The sequence below is a fragment of the Cervus elaphus genome, chromosome 1, assembly GCF_910594005.1.
Source record: "Cervus elaphus chromosome 1, mCerEla1.1, whole genome shotgun sequence".
NCBI classification, from domain to species: domain Eukaryota; kingdom Metazoa; phylum Chordata; class Mammalia; order Artiodactyla; family Cervidae; genus Cervus; species Cervus elaphus.
This window is the reverse complement of record NC_057815.1, coordinates 31,374,103-31,397,280: the sequence shown is the minus strand read 5'-3', so window position 1 is coordinate 31,397,280 and position 23,178 is coordinate 31,374,103. Positions and strand designations below refer to the sequence as shown.

At 39.1% G+C, this 23,178-nt stretch overlaps 1 protein-coding gene across 1 annotated transcript in view; it reads right to left on the bottom strand.

Annotated features, from left to right (window-relative positions):
* Positions 1-15,954, bottom strand: part of ELMOD1 (ELMO domain containing 1) — an 82,955-nt gene extending 67,001 nt beyond the window's left edge. The window contains exon 1 of the mRNA XM_043898224.1: positions 15,635-15,954. The gene's annotated coding sequence lies outside the window, so the exon portion shown is untranslated. The remainder of the gene's footprint in view (positions 1-15,634) is intronic.
* Between the last annotated feature and the right edge of the window lie 7,224 nt (positions 15,955-23,178).

Sequence of the window (23,178 nt, the reverse complement as noted above, 5' to 3'; positions counted from 1 at the left end):
ACTTACTCCATGAGAAGTGAAGAACTATTGAAAGTTATAGACTGGGATGTGACATGATCAGAGTTATACTCTTAAAAATGTAATCTCACTGTAGAATGGAGAATAAATTAGATTGTGGTGAAATTATTAACTAGGTGCATCATTTTTAAGGTTATTACAATCATCTAGGCACACACAATAATTGGAGGATAAAGCAAAAGACAGACAAAGTGTGATGGATCTGAGAGATATTTAGAAGGTAAAATCAATAGGACGTTTGTTAATTGACTGATTGAGGGTGATTAGTGAAGGAAAAGGAGGAGTCCAACATTATGCCCATGTTTATGGCTAGCAACTAGTTAGACAGTAGAATTTTCCACTAAGATATGGAATTTTGGAAATGCAGATTTGAGGGTCTGGGTGTTTCTGGGGATCTTAGGTTCATTTTGAATTTTCAGGTTCAAGAGGGGTTGTAGATATACATGTTTCTGAAGGTCAGGAGAGAAATCTTAGTTGTATACAAAGATTTGGGTTTCCTCAGCATATAAATGGTAGTTAAAACTACAGCCCAGGGGAAATGATAAATAAATAGCATATGCAACATTTGTTGTTCCTAACAATACTTTTTGTCATCAGGATAATATTAAATTAGGATTGTCATAGTACTAAGGCAATAAAGTAATGGAGTACATTTCAGAAAGATTTTTATAAAAATTTTTAAAAATTATACTTAATGGTTTAATTTCAGTTAGCTAGAAAACTGGTTTACCTAAAAAAAAAAAAAAAAACTCATTCATAATGATGCGGGACAAATCAAGTATAATACTTCAGCTTCATGACCTGTACATAGTGGTTCCTGAGTCTTTCCATTAAGACAAAACAAAAACTTCTTGAATATTTGTGTGCCGGTACTGTTCTGGGTAACATGTGCATGCATGCTAAATTGTGCTGCTTCAGTTGTGTCCTACTCTTTGCGACCCAATGGACTGTAGTCCACCAGGTCCCTCTGTCCATTGACCTTCCCAGGCGAGAATAGTGGAGTGGGTTGCCATGCCCTCCTCCAAGGATCAAACCTGAATCTCCTGGGGCTGCTGAACTGCAGGTGGATTCTTTACCACTGAGCCACAGGGGGAGCCCTTTCTGGGTAAGGCAACATAGTTTAACACTACAAAGGATCCTTACTATTTAAGGGAAGTTTGTCAAATATGGCAGAGAAGATGCATGGTGGCTAAGAGCACAAGTTTTGGAGACAGAATTCATGTCTGAGCTTCGCCAATAGCCAAATCGCTTTAGACAAGTTGCTTAATCACTCTGGGGTTCAGCTAGATGGGGAGAGAAATCACAACTACCTTTAAAAGGATTGCTCTAAGAACTGAATCAACCAAAGCATAGCATAGTTAAATGCAATATCCAATCAATGAGTTGCTACTCATTTCTAGTATTATTATTAATGCTTTGTCATTCTTAATATATCCTCCCCTACAGTAAAAGCTCATTTTGTCAAGAATCACTTAAGAGACTGTTTAGATAAATTCTGGCAGGTTATGACCTGAACTGGCACACCAAAGATGGTGATAAAGAGAAGCAAACAGAAGTAAAATATAATTCAAAGGTAGAATCAAACTGACTTGCTGATTGTGTAGGACAAGTGACGGGAAGGAAGATAGTAATTAGTCCTAATTATTTGTTCTCCAAACAGAAAACAAAAATAGCAATTAGTTCTAATTATCTGCCCCTAAAGAGGAAACACCAAAAATGGCTTTGGGTGGTAGAAGAAAGCATTTTGCAAATGGTATTTAAGTCCCTGCTCACCGGGTGCTCATTAAATAACTTCTCTAAATGTTTTCTACAGAAAGCAAAAAGAATTACTTTATTTGTTAAATCTAGCTTTGTTTTAAAGGAGGCATACCTGCTAATATACTAGTTACTGTTAACCAGAAAATCTATATAAAAGACAGGAACAAATCATAATTGGTATGCAATGTACGATACTCTGAGACACTACTGATGAGAAATGTCCTTTGAATTGTTTTTCCATAAGTGGTGCTGAGTTAATCTACTTCTTTGTAGCCAAAACAGTATTTCTGAAGTGGCTGGGCATGGCCTAAGCTCAGGGAAAATTTGAATTTACTTTTTGTTTGCATGGCACTCTAACAAAATAGTAGCCTTGATAGACTTCTCAAGTATTTTATACTGCTGACATTAACCTGATGAAGCTTCAGTTCAGTTCAGTTCAGTCGCTCAGTCATGTCCGACTCTTTGTGACCCCATGAACCGCAGCATGCCAGGCCTCCCTGTCCATCACCAACTCCTGGAGTTTACTCAAGCCCATGTACACTGAGTCGGTGATGCCATCCAACCTTCTCATCCTCCATCATCCCCTTCTCCTCCTGCCCTCAATCTTTTCAAATGAGTCAGCTCTTCGCATGAGGTGGCCAAAGTACTGGAGTTTCATCTTCAACATCAGTCCTTCCAATGAACACCCAGGACTGATCTCCTTTAGCATGGACTGGTTGGATCTCCTTGCAGTGCAAGGGACTCTCAAGAGTCTTCTCCAACACCACAGTTCAAAAGCATCAATTCTTCAGCACTCAGCTTTCTTTATAGTCCAACTCACACATCCATACATGACCACTGGAAAAACCATAGCCTTGACTTAGATGGACCATTGTTGACAAAGTACTGTCTCTGCTTTTTAATATGCTGTCTAGGTTGGTCATAACTTTCCTCCCAAGGAGTAAGCATCTTTTAATTTCATGGTTGCAATCACCATCTGCAGTATGATGAAACATAAAACATATTCTCTGACTCAAACATTTTTATTCAGGTTAAACCAGGTTGTTGTTTAGTCGCTAAGTCATGTCTGACTCTGCAACCCCATGGACTGTAGCCCACCAGGCTCCTCTGTCCATGGGATTCTCTAGGCAAGAATACTGAAGTGGGTTGCCATTTCCTTCTCCAGGTAAACCAGGTTAACTAAGTCTGTAATATGTTATAGGGTGATCACATATGACTAACTCATGTCCTTCTTAGCCTCAAAAGCAGCCTCCCAACTCTATACTGCATAGTCTCCCTGAGCTCTGGTTCCCTTCCGCTATCACAGTCATCACAGTCATTCCATTCATATTCTCACCTATACACAGGGTTCAAGACTACTTCCTTATACTACTAACATCACTCTGACCATAAACGTCTCAGGAATGATAAACATTTATCCACACATAGACTGAGTGAGTGAGTATATAAATGTTTGGTTGAAGGCAGAGCATGGTCTAATTCAAGCTCTATTTTCCTATCTTCATTTGATATTATTTCATGTGATGCTACTTCTTGAAAGGTCTGCTTTTGGCTTCCATGTTTCCATGTTCTCCTGATTTCCTGTCTATCTCACACTCTTCCTCTGCCTGCCCTTTAGGTTTAGGTTTTCCCCAATGTTCCTATTCTTCTGCTATACCTTTCCTAAGTGACCTTGTGTGGCCTCAAACAAATTCAATACATGATTTATCCAAGGACATACATCCAATTGGTAGGAACAGACCTCAGTTCTTAATTCTAGTCAATAAACATCATTGTGCACTTATTACGTTCACTAGAGACTCAAAATAAGTAAAACAGTCTTTGCCCACAAGCAATGTGAAATCGAGCAGATCTCACATAAGGGATCTACTGCCCTTTCTGAAGTCAATATAGAAGCTCTGAGCTTTTTCACTCTCCTCTTTCACTTTCATTAAGAGACTCTAGTTCCTCTTTGCTTTCTGCCACTAGGGTGGTGTCCAGTGCATGTCCAAGGTTATTGACATTTCTCCCAGCAATCTTGACTCCAGCTTGAGCTTCATCCAGCCTGGCATTTCATATGATGTACTTTGCATAGAAGTTAAATAAGTAGAGTGACGATATACAGCCCTGACGTACTCCTTTGCCAATCTGGAACCAGTCTGTTGTTCCATGTCCAGTTTTAACTGTTGCTTCTTGATATACATACAGATTCTTCAGGATGCAGGTAAGGTCATCTGGTAGTCCCATCTCTTGAAGAATTTTCTAGTTTGTTGTGATCCACACAGTCAAAGGCTTTGGCGTAATCAATAAAGCCTAAGTAGATGTTTTCCTGGAATTCTCTTGCTTTCTCTATCACCCATCAGATGCTGGCAATTTGATCTCTGGTTCCTCTGCCTTTTCTAAATCCAGCTTGAACATCTGGAAGTTCACAGTTCACGTACTGTGGAAGTTCACAGTTCACATACTGTTGAGGCCTGGCTTGGAGAATTTTTAGCATTACTTTGCTCGTGTGTGAGATGAGTGCAATTGTGTGGTAGTTTGAACATTCTTTGGCATTGCCTTTCTTTGGGATTGGAATGAAAACTGACCTTTTCCAGTCCTCTGGTCACTGCTGAGTTTTCCAAATTTGCTTGCATATTGAGTACAGCACTTTCAGAGCATCATCTTTTAGGATTTGAACTAGCTTAGCTGGAATTCCATCACCTCTACTAGTTTTGTTTGTAGTGATGCTTCCTAAGGCCTATTTGACTCCTCATTCCAGGATGTCTGGCTCCAGGTGAGTGACCACACCATTGTGGTTATCTGGGTCATGAAGATCTTTTTTGTATAGTTCTTCCATGTATTCTTGCCATCTAAACATGTTTATAGACTTCCATCTAAACATGAAAATAAAACACATGTATTCCAACACATAATCCAACTATGACCAACCTAGACAGCATATTAAAAAGCAGAGACATTATTTTGCCAACAAAGGTCTGTCTAGTCAAAGCTATGGTTTTTCCAGTAGTCATGAACTGATGTGAAAGTTGGACTATAAAGCAAGCTGAGCACTGAAGAATTGTTTTTTGAACTGTGGTGCTGGAGAAGACTCTTGAGCATCCCTTGGACTGCAAGGAGATCAAACCAGTCAGTCCTAAAGGAAATCAGTCCTGAATATTCATTGGAAGGACTGATACAGAAGCTGAAACTCCAATACTTTGGCCACCTAATGCCAAGAACTGAGTCATTTGAAAAGACCTTGATGCTGGGAAAGACTGAAGGCAGGAGAAGGGGACAACAGAGGAGGAGAGGGTTGGATGGCATCACTGACTCGATGGACATGAGCTTGAGCAAGCTTCCCAAGTTGGTGATGGACAGGGAAGCCTAGCGTGCTGCAGTCTATGGGATCGCAAGGAGTTGGACACGACTGAGCGACTGAACTGAATCCAACTAACATAAAGAAATCAAAAAGTGTAAATCCATAAGGCTAAGGGCAACAGGAATGCACATGAGATGTCAGCAGAATCTGGAAGCTGATAGTTAAGCAAATGGTAATTTACTTCACCTACCTGACTAAACCTACAGTGAGGGAAGTGACCCAAAGGCAATATAATTCAGAGTACAGAATCTTAGTCATGTTCAAGAGTTAGGGGTGCCAAACTCCTCTAAAAATGGGAATGCAGAATGAAACAACACATTGAAAGTTTTCATAAGAATAAGTTAGGGTCTGGACCTCCTCCCCACTTAAAGAGAATAGGCACAACCCCTCTCCATTCCATCAGAAGAGGTGAGATTAACTCTTGAAGGGGATGAGCTAAATAGGTTCTGAATTTCTAGAAACAAGAAATGAGGCTGAGCTCTATACTGAATATTAGGAAGTTAAATGAAAGTCTACATGATAAAGGTGAGATTTATCCAGCCTTCTTCTCCCATTCAGCTCCCAGAACAGTGGCAGACAGATTACTAGTCCTCAGATTTACCCTTCAGAAAACCATCCAAACCAAGATACATGTGAAACTCTCTTAGGTAAAAACAGAGATAATGGGAGAACTGAGGAAAGAGAAAAGAATGTATATAAGGGAAAGATGTTAGGTATGAAAGTTAAATCTTCACTTCCATAGTAGAAAATCAGTAGATCTGATATTTTTAAATATTGAGAAATAGCAATATTAGAGTATTATTTAAAAGTAAGATGGAATACACCAGAAGAATAAGCTAAAACAATTAAAGTGAGTACACCTGAGAAACACATGTGGAATGGAGAAGGACTGGGCAACAAGTCTATTTTACATTATAATACTGTATAATTATATAATGTCTTAAATGATATGTATTACTTTGATTAAAGACAAAATTTGTTTTTAAAAAAAGGTGACATACATAGGGTGGTGTTTCCAGCCTCCTGAGGTCCAGTGCCCTGAAACCCTGTGAACCCACACTTTAAAAAAACAAAAAATAAGGAACTAAGGTTCCTAGTCAGTTGCTTACATCAAGTAGATAGATTCAAAAAGACCGAGTTACTTTATAATAGTATGCCACCAGACCACATACTGTAGGTTTTTGTTGAATTTGACACAAATTAAAATGTGTTGAAAGTATTTAATGGGAAAGTGGAAGAGTTTGAGCTGACAAATGTTGACACCGTTCAAGTCATTTGATATAATAACTAGGAATCCTCCTCTTGGGGCCAAATATAATAACAGAATAGATATGACATTTCTGAAGGTTGCTTTGGAAATGGCAAGAACAGCAGTATATTCTTTAAACAAATCTTCAACTAGAGAACATATTCAAAAGAAAGTTGCAGAGTGGAAAATCAAGATATATATTATTGCAGGATTATGATATGACCTACTAGCATCATATAAATGTCTTAAAAAGAAATCAGTGGGCACTGGTGTATTCTTCATATGGTTTTCTTTTTAAAAATCTCCCCCAAAAGGTAGCTTAAAACCTAATTAAAATAAACACACAATTTGTTTATTTTAAAAGGTCCTAGGAAAGTAGAAACAATATATTAAGTATGTGTTTTAGAGCTATACACTGAAATATTCACAAATGGTATGGTATGATGTCTGAGATCTGCTTCAAAATAAAATTGGGTGGATAGAGAGTAGGTGCTAAAAATCAAACAGCATCAATCATGAATTGATAATTGTCAAATACTATAATCCATTATGTTATTCTGTTGACTTTTGTACAAATAGAAAAGTCATAAAAAATAAATGTGCCATCCACAAAACTGAGAGTCACTGTAAGTATATAGGCATGTTTTATAGTCAAACAAAGCTAAAATGATTAGTACCTGAATTTGTTCATAACGTAAATCTACTATTTTATAACAGCTTTGGGAGACTACTAGAACAATGAAACGGAATTTGGTGTTTAACTCACAACATTTCCATGACTGATTTAATTATCTTAAGTTCTCTTTAAATCTACTCTAGAGCCCCCAGTATGCTGTTATGTATCATCATTTTTTAGTAATTACTTACAGAGCCTTTTTCTTAATAGTAAAAATGTAGTAGTATATATTCAGTGACATCTTAGACTTGGTGAAATATGTTAGATGGGTTGAAGAGAGAAAGGTGACAATGAAAACATGACACACTTGTTTTCTAATTTTTCTAATGTTTTCTAATTTCATAAAAGTTAAGATGAAGAAAACAATTTGAGTCTTCCCAGTGCACCAGGCCCGAGCACTTGTCTCATGAGGGATTGGGTAGAGAGGGAGGTGGGAGGGGGGATTGGGATGGGGAATACATGTAAATCCATGGCTGATTCATGTCAATGTATGACAAAACCCACTACAATATTATAAAGCAATTAGCCTCCAACTAATAAAAATAAATGAAAAAAAAAAGAAAACAATTTGACTCTTATGAAACATATATTTTTCCCCCACAGCATTCTTTCTCACCCCAGCCTTTCATCCCTACAATAAATCAATCTTGAGAGTCAGGAATTCAAAGAATATTTGCCTTTATCAAAGTTTGACAGTGGCGTCCCTACCTTCTCCTACTTGTCCTCATAGCACTAATTTGAAAATACCAGTTTTGCTTGCCTCTCCTACCAAATGACAAGCAAGATGCCTTGTTACAGAAATACTCAGAAAATGAATAAATATTTCCTTTTGAGCCTTTCAGAGTACTTTGTACTCAGTAGGTCCCAGTGACTGACTAAGATGCCAATGTAAGCATGGACTTGTTCGCCTTGTACCAGTCAGGCTTTTTTATTATCACAAAGAATGGAAACTAGCTCTGCCTATTTAAGCAGAAAAGGAATTTGAAGGTAATCTACAGAATCTCCAGGAGGACTGGAGAAGTGGGTTTGGAGGTTACGTAGACAAAATTAATGCTTAAAATGACAACATAGAGCCAATCTAATAAAGACACCTTTACTTCCATTATCAGGTCCAGACTCAATAGCTGGCTCCACTGACCCCTCCCCAGGACTAACCAAGAGTGTTGCCAAAAAAATATGTGCTGCTGGGGCAGAGTCTGGGTCCATGTCTCTGATGAGTCCATGTCTTATCACACGCAAAGATGCCTGGGAGAGAAAGCATCTGGCACTTTTAGCTGCTATAGTGAGAAAGTGGCCTCTGTCTCATAATGTGAGACAGCCCCCTCAATACAGCAGTGTTCAAGAGTAAAGATAGGCATCCACTCTATAAACAAATACCTCTGAAAGCCAAAATACACTGCAAACAGAGTACACATAGACTACACTGAGTGAATACATGTCTGCCTTTCATCTTGTCTAGTTTGTGCCATTTTATTTTAGAACCTGGAGATGATCCTTTGTGGCTACTTTGTGGCTATTCAAAGAACATATTATTTTATCTAAGAATTTCAAGTCTGATCTTAACTAGGTGAACCCACTGGTGGTCACAAAGTAGAAGCATTTAAGTGATGATTGGTTAATTATCTAAAGAATAATATTTAAGTAGAAAAGAATGAGGAGAGATATTCATTATTAATCAAGGAAAGGATGTACAATAGTTATGTGCTACTTAAATGTTACTAATTAGATGTTGGCAGATTCATATATAAGTGCCTAAGAACTCAATGTAAAATGCATAATCAGATTTAGGAGCTGCTTTTAAAGTCATATGAGCCAACATCCTACCCAGGCTCACAAGAGTCAGGCATTCCCTTACTACTTTTCCTGATAGATGACCCAAAATGCATCACTTTCAGTATAGCTCATTAATAGTGTCTATTTTTGATTTTTTCAAATGGACTCTATGAATCCAACCAAAGAAAGCATTAATTTCTTCTGTACTATTGGTTAATACTCAAGTGAACTAACTTTTACAACTCAAACTGTTGTTAAAGAAGGATTCCCACTCCCTGGCCTTAGGCAACTAATTTTAGAAACTAAATGAAACCAACTCTTTCTGCACAGAATTTTAGTTTCAGCTCTTGCTCTGGGCTAAGGGATGTTAAGTGTAACCCTGATTGTCATTCAAATTCACTAGTTCTTGGAGCTTTGCATTATCAACAAACCTGATATATGTATAGTTTATCTGTGTGTGTCTGTGCTCAGTCACTCAGTTGCGTCTGACTCTTTGCAACCCCATGGACTGTAGCCTGCCCGGCTCCTCTGTCCATGGGATTTTCCCAGCAAGAATACTGGAGTGGGTTGCCATTTCCTCCTCCAGAGGATCTTCCTGACCCAGGGATAGAGCCCACGTCTTTACAGCATCTCCTGCATTAGCAGGGGAGTTCTTCACCATTGAGCCACCTGGGAAGCCCAAGTATATCTGAGTCATTGATAAAATTGTAGAAATGTCAGGGTCAAGGGAAGAGATCTGAAGCAGGCCAACAGAAACAAGGTTCTATGTGGCTTTCACACTTAGAAACATTCTTTGGTTACAGCTGATGAATCCAGCTATTAGATCTCATCCCAGATCTCATTTTTTCATTTCATCTACAAAGATTACTCAAGAGTCTAGTTGACAGATATATTCCAGAAGGTTGGTGCAGATGTAAAAATTTGATAAGTCTGGCTCTATTTTAAATATTCTAGGTTATCTACAATTTAAAGGAATAATAGAAAAAATACTTGATACAAACATTCAAAAACTTTAATCCACTCCTCCTGTTTTATGTCTTGATTTTCATGTACAAGTTCACATATTGGGCTACATACAGATCATACATGAGACAGAATATGAACATCAAATTTCTATGCCAGATATTTTAATGTAAGTTTTCAAAGTTTTAAGTTATATATTTAGGTGGTCCTATGTTGGGTGAATATATATTTACTACTATTATGATTAATGATGTGCATAATATATATTAATTAAAATAGCTTTGATAAATGTTTACCATTTTAAAGAATATATGATAAAACTTCTCAATTAAAAACAACTGTTTTAAGAGTTTTGCTAATCCAAATGGATTCTAAGACCAAAGAAAATCTGAAATTAAAATGTAACTGTTCTACTAGAATACAGAATCTTCAGAAAATCTGGCTTTCAAATACTGAAGGGTACAGCATCTTGATTCTTCTTCTGAAGCAAAAGGAAGAAATATACTTGCATAGTTAATTCATTCCAGAGACTGATTCACACTTAAAATATTTATAATGCCAAACTGTAATGTAAAAAAAAAAAAAGGGAACAGAGTTTATGTTATCATTGATGACATTTGCTAAACCAAAAAGCAGCCGTGGTATAAATAAGTTATTAGTTTCATCATGAATGAAAGCTTCTAAACATACGGCATCTTTACTTATACAAGGGAAAAAGGACTGAGAATTATATCAGCTGAAATAAGACCTTATACCACACATTCTAATTAACAAAGTCCCAATCCCAATAATTAAAATGGAAACTACATTTTAAAGTTATATAAAGACTTTTGAATCTGTAGTCATTAGCTTGTTTGAAACTGATTTTAAGGGGGCTTAATGAGCTCTCCTTAAACATTTACCACAATCATCTTGACTTATATAAAAAAAAAAGCAAAAGATCAAACAGCAAATTCTGAATTATTCTGATGGCATCAAAAACATTACAGATTGTACACAGACAATATAGAAATTGTCTAATTACATTGAGATTGAAGTTATTTATCCCTTAGAACACAATTAATGTTTATTTTATAGACAAAGGTGATTGGAGTTGACACAATATTCTCTTTTGAAATGTGTATATCTTTCATTTTTCAGCACAGAAACTAGTGTTAAATAAGACTTGCTCATGGTCAGCATAAATGAACTGGAGGGCTAAAAATTCCTGGGATGCAAAAACATACTGTCTTCAGATTCTCTAAATTCAGACTATTTACTGAAGACTTAGAATGTGAACTGGGCAAACAATTTCAGTTAAAGCTCTTTTTGGGTGACAGTTCACATAAGCTGTCTTTAGAGATCACTGAAGTAAGGCTTTTTTAATAAGTCATATCACTTTAATAAGTGAAACCCTGCTGAAAATAGAAACTGTAGTCTAATTGCTTTGAGATTTTGGCAACTTCAATATGTCTTTGATCACTCTTTTTCTCATGTACTATCAGAATTATAAGGCAGTATGTTTGCCAGACACTACAAAGAGGAACAATACAAATACTTGAAATACAGTGTTTTCTGTTCTATTTTTAAGGAATTTGCTAAGGAATTTTTTAAGGAATTTGATAAGAAAAACCTGAATTAACTGCTTCACTATGCATTTTAGCATAGAGTAAACTTGTGATTTTAAAAACTTGCTGTAATTTAAAGTTTATATTTTATATGCTTATTTACTGTAATATAAAGTAGAAATTTAACCATACATATGGATACTCAGGGCTTCCCTGGTAGCTCAGCTAGTAAACAATCTGCCTGCAATGCAGGAGACCCCGGTTCGATTCCTGGGTCAGGAAGATTCCCTGAAGAAGGGGTAGGCTATCCACTCCAGCATTCTTGGGCGTCCCTGGTGGCTCAGATGGTAAAGAATCTGCTTGCAATATGGGATACCTGGGTTCGATCCCTGGGTTGGGAAGATCCCCTGGAGGAGGGCATGGCAACCCACTCCAGCATTCTTGCCTGGAGAATCCCCAGGGACAGAGGAGCCAGGCAGGCTGCAGTCCATGGTGTCCCAAATAGTTGGACACGACTGAGCTACTAAGCACAGCACAGCACTGCATGGATACTCAATCATATGAAGCTTTTCTGAAGATGGTCCCTAGAGATAACTATATCTGTTGACAGACGCGCAATCTAGAATGGCACTCTATCATCATTTGCTTGAGACTGGCAAATGGGAACCTTCAGAAAAAGGAGATTTTCTGTTCTCTACTTGGACCATAGTAGTTTGATCTTCAACTTTCCTGGAAAATTCCTATAGTGATCAATAGTGAAAGTACCCACTGGGTCTTCAGAGACACAAATATAAGTGGTGTGTTTACAGAATTAATTACATTTGAAATATTCCGAGTAGGTATTCTCTAGTACTACAAGCATATGGTCATTTTCACATAGTTCTATTTCTGTAAAATCTACATTTTTTTCCATTATCAGAATTTGCTTCCTTAAAGATAGCTGGACTAATCAGAAAATGATTGCAATTTAGTATCTTTTCCTATTGGAAGAAACAGACTTGCTAAAGCCAAAACATCTGCTTATCTTATTTCAGGAATTTGTGCTGAAGCAACCAAATATTGATAAGCATCACAAATATCAAATTTAAATATCATCTTTTACATAAAAATAACAAAACTTTAAAATACTATACACCAGATTTGTTTGATGATTTTTTTTAACCTGAGGAAACCAGGAAGGTAGCAGAACTGTGTAGAAGTCCTTTAGGTATTAGTCAAAAGGCAAACCAACTATTTTTTAAAATGCAGTGAGATGCATTCACCCAAGTACCATTTACCAATCCCTTTTCAGCTCCCTTTTCCATTCCCATCACCAACTATATAATGTCCTTTAGCGTTCCCTTTTCATTTTCCCCATTCTCAGCACGCTTCTTTGTCCTCTGACTGAGGCCGTCAACCTCTAGCTCCACTCCATTAGGTATAAAGGCATGAATTTCTTTATTCCTTGCCTCCCAGGGTAAGATCTCTCTCATTCAAGGTCGGACCTGTCAAAACTGCTCATCATTTTTGACTAGAGCCGCTAAGCAGAATTCAGTGGCTTTCCCAAGCTCCTCGAGGGGACCCTGCAAGTCTCATATCTTACATATCTTCCTCTACCCCCACTTCCCTTACTCATCTTTGGATCTTTTGGCACCTCTCACTAAATCTAGCCAGCAGAGATGTGTTGAACAATTCACTTTTTAAAAGTATTTTTTAAAAAAATTTTAATTGGAATATAAGTGCTTTACAATCTGTTAGTTTCTGCTGTACAACGAGGTGAGTCGGAACGTGTATGCAGCTCACTTTTAAGCATGAGTTATTTTCAATAGCTTGAGCCAGAACTGGCCTTGTCCCAGATTGTCTGTAGAAAAGCATATGATTTCCGCTCCACTTTCATTTTTCAAAACACGGTGACCCCAAAAAGAGGACCGAAACATTTCCAGTGGCTATGGAGTTGCCAGATAAAATACAGGCTGCTCAGTCAAAACTGAATTTTAGATGAACAACAAATAAAACAATTTTTAGTATAAGTATACCCCAGATTGTGCACGGGATATACTTATACTAAACACAATTATTCATTGTTTATCTGAAATTAAAATTTAAGTCATGAGCAGCTTATATTTTTATTTGCTAAATTGGATAGCTTTACCAGTGACTCTTTAAAAATTCTCACAGGACTCAAAGAATGCATCTTTAGAGCACCTGGAGGTTTGTATCTGAGCTCTGCAAACTTTAACTGGTCATATTTAATGTCTGTTAATGATACTGGGTTACTTTCTGAGCAAGTCAGTAACAAACTTTAGGAAATGCTCTTTCTTATACAAAATTTTTACTTAGTTTGTTAATTTCATAGACTTCCTGTCTAATACCATCTATCAATAATTTCAGCACAGAGAATATTGTAATGTTGCCCCAGATTTCTTGGAAAGCTGACATTCAGAGTCATTATCAATACTATTCCTGAATTAAGTCCTTGCATATATGTGTTAATAACTAAAATTTTTTGAAAATTTAATTTTGAAAACAATATGAGAAATATATGTCTTTCTTTTGGGGATTCCTTTTCTTCATCAAGCACAGTGAGACATACTGTCCTCACTAACAGGCTGGGGAGAAGCAGCCTGGGAGGCGGAGGTGGAGCCTGTGATGTAACTGCAGTGGGTCTTTGCTGGAAAAGTCTTCTCTAAATGAAAAATATCTGTACACCGAATTGTTCAGCTTCAATGTGCATGGTCTTAGAAGAGAAGAGACTTGTCTCTTTCAGCATAATGTAAATCTTAGAGGTTGAAATCTTGGTCAACAGAGGAATTCCTCAGAAGTTGTTTAGAGACATATTAAGAGTCTCACTAAGGGAGAAAAAAAGCAGGTTTCTTCAGCAAAGGAGTACCACTGTAGAGCACTAATGGTGTGTGTGTTATAGTGGAAGTTATAACCCAAAGTGTAAGGAAAGATGCCCTACAGCTTGTTCCAATCCTGAAAGTGCCCTACATTACTGTGTTCTTTCAGTATTCTTGACAAGTGATTATGGAAAAGACGTTCATTTCTTATTTCCACGGAAGAATTCAGGAGAGATAAATGCCTCCCAGTTGTAGAGGAATACAAATTTTGCCTTCCTCCAAATTTCAACTAGATCTCAGGTTCAACTTCTAGGGACAGAAAGACTAATTCTGTGTAACTACTTGGTGCCTTAAGATGATAATGAATTAAGACGTTTATTCCAACATAAGCATATTACCTGCTTTCCACCATATTGGAAGCTCCGGTTTGTCAAGCTCCAGGCTCAACACGCACACTGCAGAGATGCAGAACAACGCCTGGATATCTGCCCAAGACTAGTCTCTCCGAACGACAGACTCAAATTTACGGTACCAATCTAAAGCTCACCGGGGGGGTTAGCAGCATCTTTTCCCTAGTGGGTATAGGAAAGGGATAAGATCTGGCAAACTGAGGCACGGGGCTTCCACCTGCCTGTGCAGAGCATAAAGGCTGACAAACATATTCATTAAACTTGATCTGAAGCAACCTAGCCGACGAGGTCGTTGCTGAAATATTTATCAGGTGTGTTACCGGACTCGCCACTTAGAGGTCGGGAGGAAACACGGTGAATAGGAGCACCCACACTTGGGGGGCGGGGGGGGCAAAGGCACTCAATCGCACACCTCACCACCACACTAACTGTTTTGCTTTTAACAGCTCTGTCAGCCGTCGCTCCCCAGTCGCCTGTTCAATTCTACCTGCCTAGGAAAGAGATGTTCTCCTAAGTGAAGGGTGTCCGGGTAGTAGCAGGCACCGCGCGCCAGCCCCTCAGACAGGTCCCCGGGTTCCCGGCGCTGATGACCCTCCAGCTCTGCGGCCCGCCGACCCGAAGTCCTGCACTGCCCCTGGGGCCTCAGGCCGTGGGGCAAGGGGCCCCGAGACCCCGATGGGCCACTCGCCCGGCCCGGCCGCCCTTGTCTCGGCTCCTATTTTGGTCTCTGCCTACCATGCCTTCTCAAAAGCCCTCGGCGTTCGGTCAATAGGTGATTCGCGCCCCAGCCAAGATGTAAACAGCCTCTCCTGCCGACCTGCATCCCCTGGGTGTTAATTTGGGGTGGCAAGATGGGGGGACCGATGACGGTCCTCAATGACCACGAAGCCCCTGCACCGAGGTAGCATGCACTTTTCATTCCAACACCCTCTGCCCACACCCGCAGCATTCCTGCTGCGCCCCACACGCTGCACTGCTCGCGCGATGCCTCGCGTCCTCGCTGCCACCTCGCTCCTCTTCAAGGGCATTCGCGCCTTTCCTCTCCGCTCCTGGTGGGTCGCCCCAGGACGCCGCTACTCACGTGAACTCGGCGACCGCAGAAGCTCAGCAGGTCCCGGCGTGCGGCTGTCGGGTCTCCATCTCTGCTCTCTCAAGCGCTCCGACTGCGCGCTCCGCCCGGCGCTGGACGAGGTCGGTCCCAGCGCAGAGCCTGGACCAGGACGGCCGCGGCTGCCGCACTAGCTGCGGACGCGGGCGGGGCGGGGGCAGGGCCGGAATCTGGGTCGCTAGGAGCTGAGCAAGCTGGGATGGGCCCCAGGCGGCGGGCGGCGAGAGGCAACCGAGAGAAGCCCCGGGTAGGGCGTGCGGAGGTTTCCCTGGAAGCACAACCCGGGAGGCCACTGAGCATGCCCAGTCGCGGGGGAGGGAGCGCGGGCGCCTGGAGCCGAAGGGTTAAATCTGCAGACCTGGCTGCTTGAGCAGAAAGCAAGGAGTACAGGCTGGAAGATGGTGAACCTCAGGAGTCTTGTCTATGGGGTTCCTAAAGAGTCCTGGAATAAGAAGGCAAGCTGTATTCCTCGCTCCCTTCCCAGAAAATTGTTCAGTGGGCCAAGTTTGTTTTTTAGCTCAGCTTATTTTACCAAGTGAGATCTCTCCAATCCAGACATTCAGCCCTCACCTGCTCTCCTGAGCCTGGGGACCTCACCTGCAGGGAAGCCTCAGCAGTACCCGCCTTTCCCGATTACTAGACCAGTCCGGTCAAGTTAAAGAGCCAGCTCTTTAGTTTGGTTTGTAATTGAGGTCGCGTCAATCCTCTCAGGTTACATATTTGCATTTTTATCAGGTTTCAGAAACAATACCTTAACCCTGGGGTTAATTATAATGGATGAATTATGAACAACGAGACCTGGGGCTGTTTGGGGAACTTTGCTTCACAGTGCAAGAGGACTTGGCTCTGAACTCACTTAACTAACACACACACACACACACACACACACACACACACACGGAGACCTGTGCCTTTCTTTTGTATTGTGTTTCGTATTAAGGAAGAACGTTTTTCTCTCTAATTAAACAGTTTCTTAAGTTAGAAGCAGGATAGAGTGGGGGAAAGACTATGACCTTGGAGGCAGGCCTTGATTTCGGTTTCATTTACCACCCGAGTAGTTTACCCAGCTATGCTTCCTCTCTGTTACCTCATCTATAAAATGATGAGTCCTGGACTTCCTCTCTGGACTGGTGTGAGGATTAAGTGAGACAATGATGGCAAAGCACCTGTTACATAGTAAATGTTCACTGAATAAAATTCCTTTAGGTTCCACCTCCACCATACAGTTTTTATGAAAGGTTAGGTTAGTGATAGTCCTTAAATGGTGAACAAATTGTGTTCCTTCCTCACATTATATAACCATTATGCTTTATCCTTCTAATTTTTATTGTTCTTAGAAGCATTATCCACTATTACCTTCCCTTTATACTCTTCAGTTTCTTCATATTTTTAAATAAAACCTCTTGGGTGGCCATATATGAGTCCTCTTTGGAAGGAAAAGCTTTTTAGGAGAGATTCACTGTTGGCAGGTTTATCCACATGACAGAAGAATTTCATTCCAAAGTCGATTTTTAAAGTAATTTAATATTCTTCTTTTACTACTATTCCATAAAGTAAAGTATACTTGCATGGGAAGAAATTTACTTTCCACTGAGACTGCATACATTTTAAAGTATCAGTGCTCAAAAAATAAACTTTTCAATAGCTCCCGAACATTCCATGTGTTTCATAATGCTTTGCCTTTATTTATGGTGTTCCAGTCTTTCTGGAAGACTCTTCTCTTTCCATTCCACTTTACAAAGTCCTACCCATTCTTCAAATTCAAATGCCACCTTCTTTCAGAACACTTCCCCCAACTCCAAGGTAGAGCTAATGCTCTGCTTCCAGAGCACCAATGCATACTGATGTTACAGCACTTATCACAGTCTACTGCTATTGTTTAAGTAATGTAAAACAATTTACTGTGCAGGCATTGTTCTGTGAAAACAATTGTGAACAAGACAGACATGGTCTTTGCCCTCATAATGCTTAAAATCTAGCTTGAAGAAGATAGGCAATAAACACCTACAAAGTAAATAATCTCCAAGGACACAGACCAAGCATTTTTGTCTTTGTGTTCATCAAATTAATCTATAGGCCTTGATTCCTTCTCTCAAAAATATCAGTAAAAATAATAATGATAGCTCTTGGTCAACCACATTACATGGACTTGGATCCCTGCCAATGATTTTTATTCTTTTCATTTGACTCTTTCAGTTAGCTCCTAGAGGTAGAGACCTGCAATTCAAATGATGAATTGGAAGGGGTAGGGGAAGCCCAGAGAATTTAATCCCCACACAAAATTATATCTTTTTTCTAACCTCAAAGAATGGCATTTCTCCAGTGGCCAGATTCAGCCTGGACTCTCGTATCTCCTACATCTCAAACATCTCTTCCAGGATCATTCACCTCCTAAACCTTCACCTTCTTACCACCTTTGACCTCTGTTTATGTTCCTAGTTATTCTCTCTCTGTCATGTATTAGTTGACTGTTTGCTTCTACCTACTGTCTGAATAACTTGAGCTTTCCTCTTTGTTTCTTTTATGGTCTGAATGTGAGACAGACTTGGCACCACTTAGAAAACCACTACAATATTATAAAGTAGCCTCCAACTAATCAAAATAAATGGAAAAAAAAAAGAACCAACTTTTCCAAAGTAGATTTGTATACATGTATTCCATAGCATTTAGAGACAGCCTTGCCACGTATTAATGTTTAACTCTGGCCAGGATCTCATTCATCCTTGTATTAAAGAATTTAACAGATAACTAATATGTGATAGATCCTCCATAAAAGATTGTGAAATAATGAATGAATGTATACAGGTTCTCAACTCTTCTCAATTTCCTAGACTATATACATCTTTTCTTACTAGTCTTCTTAATAAGTCTAGGATTGGAGACAGTTTTTCCCTTTCCTACTCTATTAATTTCCCTCCAGTCACAAATTCACAGATTTCTACCCTTAAGGGTCCACAGCGCATTGTGGAAGAAAATCCTAGCCACAATTCATTATAAATTTGTGTGTTTTAGCTAAAGCCACAATCTATCATCTATAAATCAGTATTACTATTACCTCCTCCAATTCACAGCAGCTATCCTTAAAATTTTTCTCTTTTCCACATTCTCAACCCACCATGTTTTTAAAAATGGACATCCAGCTCTCCCCACTGCACCAAAGAAGAAAGACTACTGGGCATCATCACCCTAGGAATTAGCTTGTTATTTTAAGTTAGTCACTTGGGCATGTCCGACTCTTTGTGACACCATGGACTGTAGCCCACCAGACTCTTCTGTTTCATGGAATTCTCCAGGCAAGAATACTGGAGTGAGTAGCCATTTCTTTCTCCAGGGGATCTTCCCAATCCAGGGATTGAACCTGGGTTTCTTGCATTGCAGGCAGACTCTTTCCCATCTGAGCCACCAGGGAAGCCCAACCTTTCTTTCCTTTTCTTAATCAATCTCAGTAGAGTAGGTATTCTCTTCATTCTTTAGCTAGTCTATACCAATAAAATGTCGCCATCATAAAATAGCCTTTATCTTTTAGCTAACTACTAGGTACTATTTCAAGAAAAACTACTATTATACATAGCTTTGTCACAAGAAAACAAAGCATTTCTCATCAGTTAATAAACTTTGGGAAAATGCAGCTAATAAAAAACCTACTAGGATGACACATAGAGAGGTTTATAGAATTTCAGGTTACAGACTTGTTGGGACTAATATATCTTTGAATTAATTCAGGAAGTCCTCATGGGCTCCCAAACTGCCAGGGACTTATGCTCAGGTAGTTTGAAAGCAATTGATACCAATCACGATTCTTGGCCTTCCCCAATCAATAGAAGTTGACTAAGTGCCAGACAAGAAATTTAAGGAAGGCTTTATTGAGGCTCCTGTGGCTGCAGGAAGGAGTGAAAACAATAGCTTCCCTTGCCCACTCCCCAAAGTGGGAGCAAGCTGGTTTCTTATATGGAGTAAGGGTAGTAGTGTGTCCATGGGTCAGGCAGGAAGGGTAGATTAAGTGTTTTGTCGAATCTTTCAGTGGTGTTGTGTGGAGGCCATGCACAGTACCTTGCTTCTGCTCCTGACACTGGGCTTTTGCTCCCAGCTCTTCAGAAGTGGCAGTTGGGTCTTTTGGTATTTTTGTACCTTTTTTGCCCAATTTGCCCCAACTATGCATGCATACAGTTATTTTTAGTCTCTTATAGTTTCTTTTTATTTTGTTGCTCAAGGAGATGTTTGTCCAGGTGCAAGCATTACATCACTGAAGCAAAGGTCCCAGGTCCCACCCTGTTTCACAGTTAATTGTTTGAATTAATTGTGTTTGGTGACATTTGCTACAGCAATGTTACATAATGTTCAGGTACTAGCCTGGAAGTTAAGCGACTTGGCCTTAACCTCTTTCAGTTTTATCTCTAAAGTGAGGATGATGATAATAATAAACTAAAGGATATTTACCCTGTGTTGTTGCTGACAGAATTAAATTTGTAAATAATTTGTCAAGTGCTTAGCATAATTGTTGTCCCATAGTGGTCCATAAATGTTAGCCATGAATCCACCTGCCATTATTTCCACATAAAAAGCATATTTACCAGATTACCATGAGATTCACAGAGAGGTAGTTGAAGAAACTGAAATCACCTGATGTAGTATTTAGATGTGGTGAGTAGGGAATCCATGGAGGAAGAAGTTGTGCCTCTAAAGTCTGCCTCAGCAGTGGAACTGAGGAGGAAGGGAAGACCTGGGAGATACTGCGCTCTGTCATCTATTTGGACTCCAGATTGGTCCATTACAAGTGACATAGGGCTTAGTGTTTTCCAGACAGGTGACTCTCTTACTGAGCATCATCCTTAGGAATTTATTTGCATAAGAACTTCTCCACCCAAAGGTCTCTTTCCTTAGCAAGGTTAGATTGAGCAATGGGTAAGCAGAAATTTCCCGCTTGGATCATTTTGTGGGTGGAGTGGGAGTCATGGCCCATTTATTTATTTTTAATCTAGCTTTGATCTTAAGTGTTGTTACTTGAAGAATTTGTAGTAGAAGATGTATGTGTTGAATGTATCAGTTTCATAATGAAAGTAGAAATGAAAACTGTGGGCTTAAAAACCATTAGGCCATTGGTTAACTGTTGTGTAAAATTTAAAAATTAAGACCACTCCTTTCTAATAGAATGAATTTTATAGGCCTATGGAGTTCTGTGTCCTAATTGGAAGTGAGAGTTGGACCCAGAATGGCTATTAATATCTGTGTTGATAAAACTGGGACTGAGATTACATGAGTTATTCATTCTGCTAGAGAATGCTTTAAATAAAATAAAGGAAGATTCATAGACATGTTGCTATGGCAATAGTTCTCAAAACATGATCTGGAGAAGGCTTTCCAGTTGGCCTAAAGACTGGTCCAAAATGTAATTCACTTAATAATCATTTATTGAGTGCCTCTACTTCAGTATTCCTGCTTGGAGAATTCCATGGACAGAGTTTATAACCCATGGGGTTGCAAAGAGTCAGACCCGACTGAGCAACTAACACTTTATTGGTATATATAATACACTATCTTAGATATTGGAGATAAAAAGATGGATAAAATACCTTGAACTATGAACTCAAGATATTGATTGTAAAGATGATCAAAGGACTTGAGAGAAGAATGGATGAACAGAGTGAGAAGTTAGAAGTTTTTAATGAGCTGGAAAATTTAAAAATGAACCAAACAGATGAAGAACACAGTAAGTAAAATGAAAAACATGTTAGAAAGAATCACCAGTAGATTAAATGATACAGAGGAATTTATCAGTGAGCTCGATGACAGAGTAGTGAAAATTACTGAAGCTGAACAGAAAAAAGAATAAGATGAAAATAGTCTAAGAGACCTCTGAGACAATACTAAGCATAATAATATTCACATTAGAGCAGTCCTAGAAAGAGAATATAAAGGGGACAGAGAACATATTTGAAAATGTAAGAGCTAAGAACTTCCCTAGCCTGGAAAATGAAACAGACATTCAGGTTCAGGAAGCACAGAGAGTTCCAAATAAGATCAACACAAAGAGGATGCATAGTAATTAAAATGGCAATACTTAAAAATAGAGAATATTAAAAACAAAAAGGGAAAAGCAACAAATTATATACAAGGGAACTCCCATAAGGCTATCAACTGACTTTTCAGTAGAAACTTTGCAGGTCAGAAGGGCGTGGCATGATATATTTAAAGTGATGACAGGGAAAAACCTGCAGCCAAGAATTCCTGGCACAGTTTTCATTCAGATTTTAAGGAGAAAAAAAAAAAATTTATAGAGAAGCAAAGCTAAAAGAGTTCATCACCATGAAACCACTTTTACAAGAAATGTTAAAAGAATTTCTCTAAATGAAAAAGAAAAGGCCACAACTAAAAGCATGAAAATTATGAAAGGAAAAACTCATTGGTAAAGGTAAATATGGTAAAGGTAGTAAATCAACCATGTACAAACATAGAAGGAAGGCTAACAGACAAAGTTGGTAAAATCATCTATTTTCACAATAAGTAGTTAAGGAACACACAAAGCAAAAAGATGTAAAATATGATGTCAAAAATAGTAAATATGTTCAGTTCATTTCAGTTGCTCAGTCGTGTCCGACTCCTTGCAACCCCATGAATCGCAGCACGCCAGGCCTCCCTGTCCATCACCAACTCCCGGAGTTTACTCAAACTCATGTCCATCGAGTCAGTGATGCCATCCAGCCATCTCATCTTCTATCATCCCCTTCTCCTTCTGCCCCCAATCCCTCCCAGCATCAAGGTCTTTTCCAATGAGTCAACTCTTCCCATGAGGTGGCCAAAGTATTGGAGTTTCAGCTTCAGCATCAGTCCTTCCAATGAATATTCAGAACTGATCTCTTTTAGGATGGACTGGTTGAATCTCCTTGCAGTCCAAGGGACTCTCAAGAGTCTTCTCCAACACCACAGTTCAAAAGCATCAATTCTTCAGCACTTAGCTTTCTTCACAGTCCAACTCTCACATCCATACATGACCACTGGAAAAACCATAGCCTTGACTAGACGGATCTTTGTTGGCAAAGTAATGTCTCTGCTTTTTAATATTCTATCTAGGTTGATCATAACTTTACTTCCAAGGAGTAAACGTCTTTTAATTTCATGGCTGCAGTCACCATAATAGATACAAATACCAAAAGAGAAAGAAATCCAAACATAACACTAAACATAGTTATCAAGTCACAAGGTAAAAGAACAACAGAAAAAGAAACAAAAAAGGACTACAGAAACAACTCCAAAATAATAAACAAAATGGCAGTGAGTATATACCTATCAAAAATTATTCTAAGTGTAAATGGACAAAATGCTCTAATAAAAAGACATAGAGTGGCTGAATGGATACAAAAACAAGACTCATTATATTTGCTGCCTACAGGGGACTCACTTCAGGTCTAAAGACACACACAGACTAAAAGTGAAGAGATGAAAAAAGACATTCCAGGAAAATGGAAATTTTTTAAAAATCTGGAGTGGTAATACTTATGCCAGACAAAAGACTTGAAAAC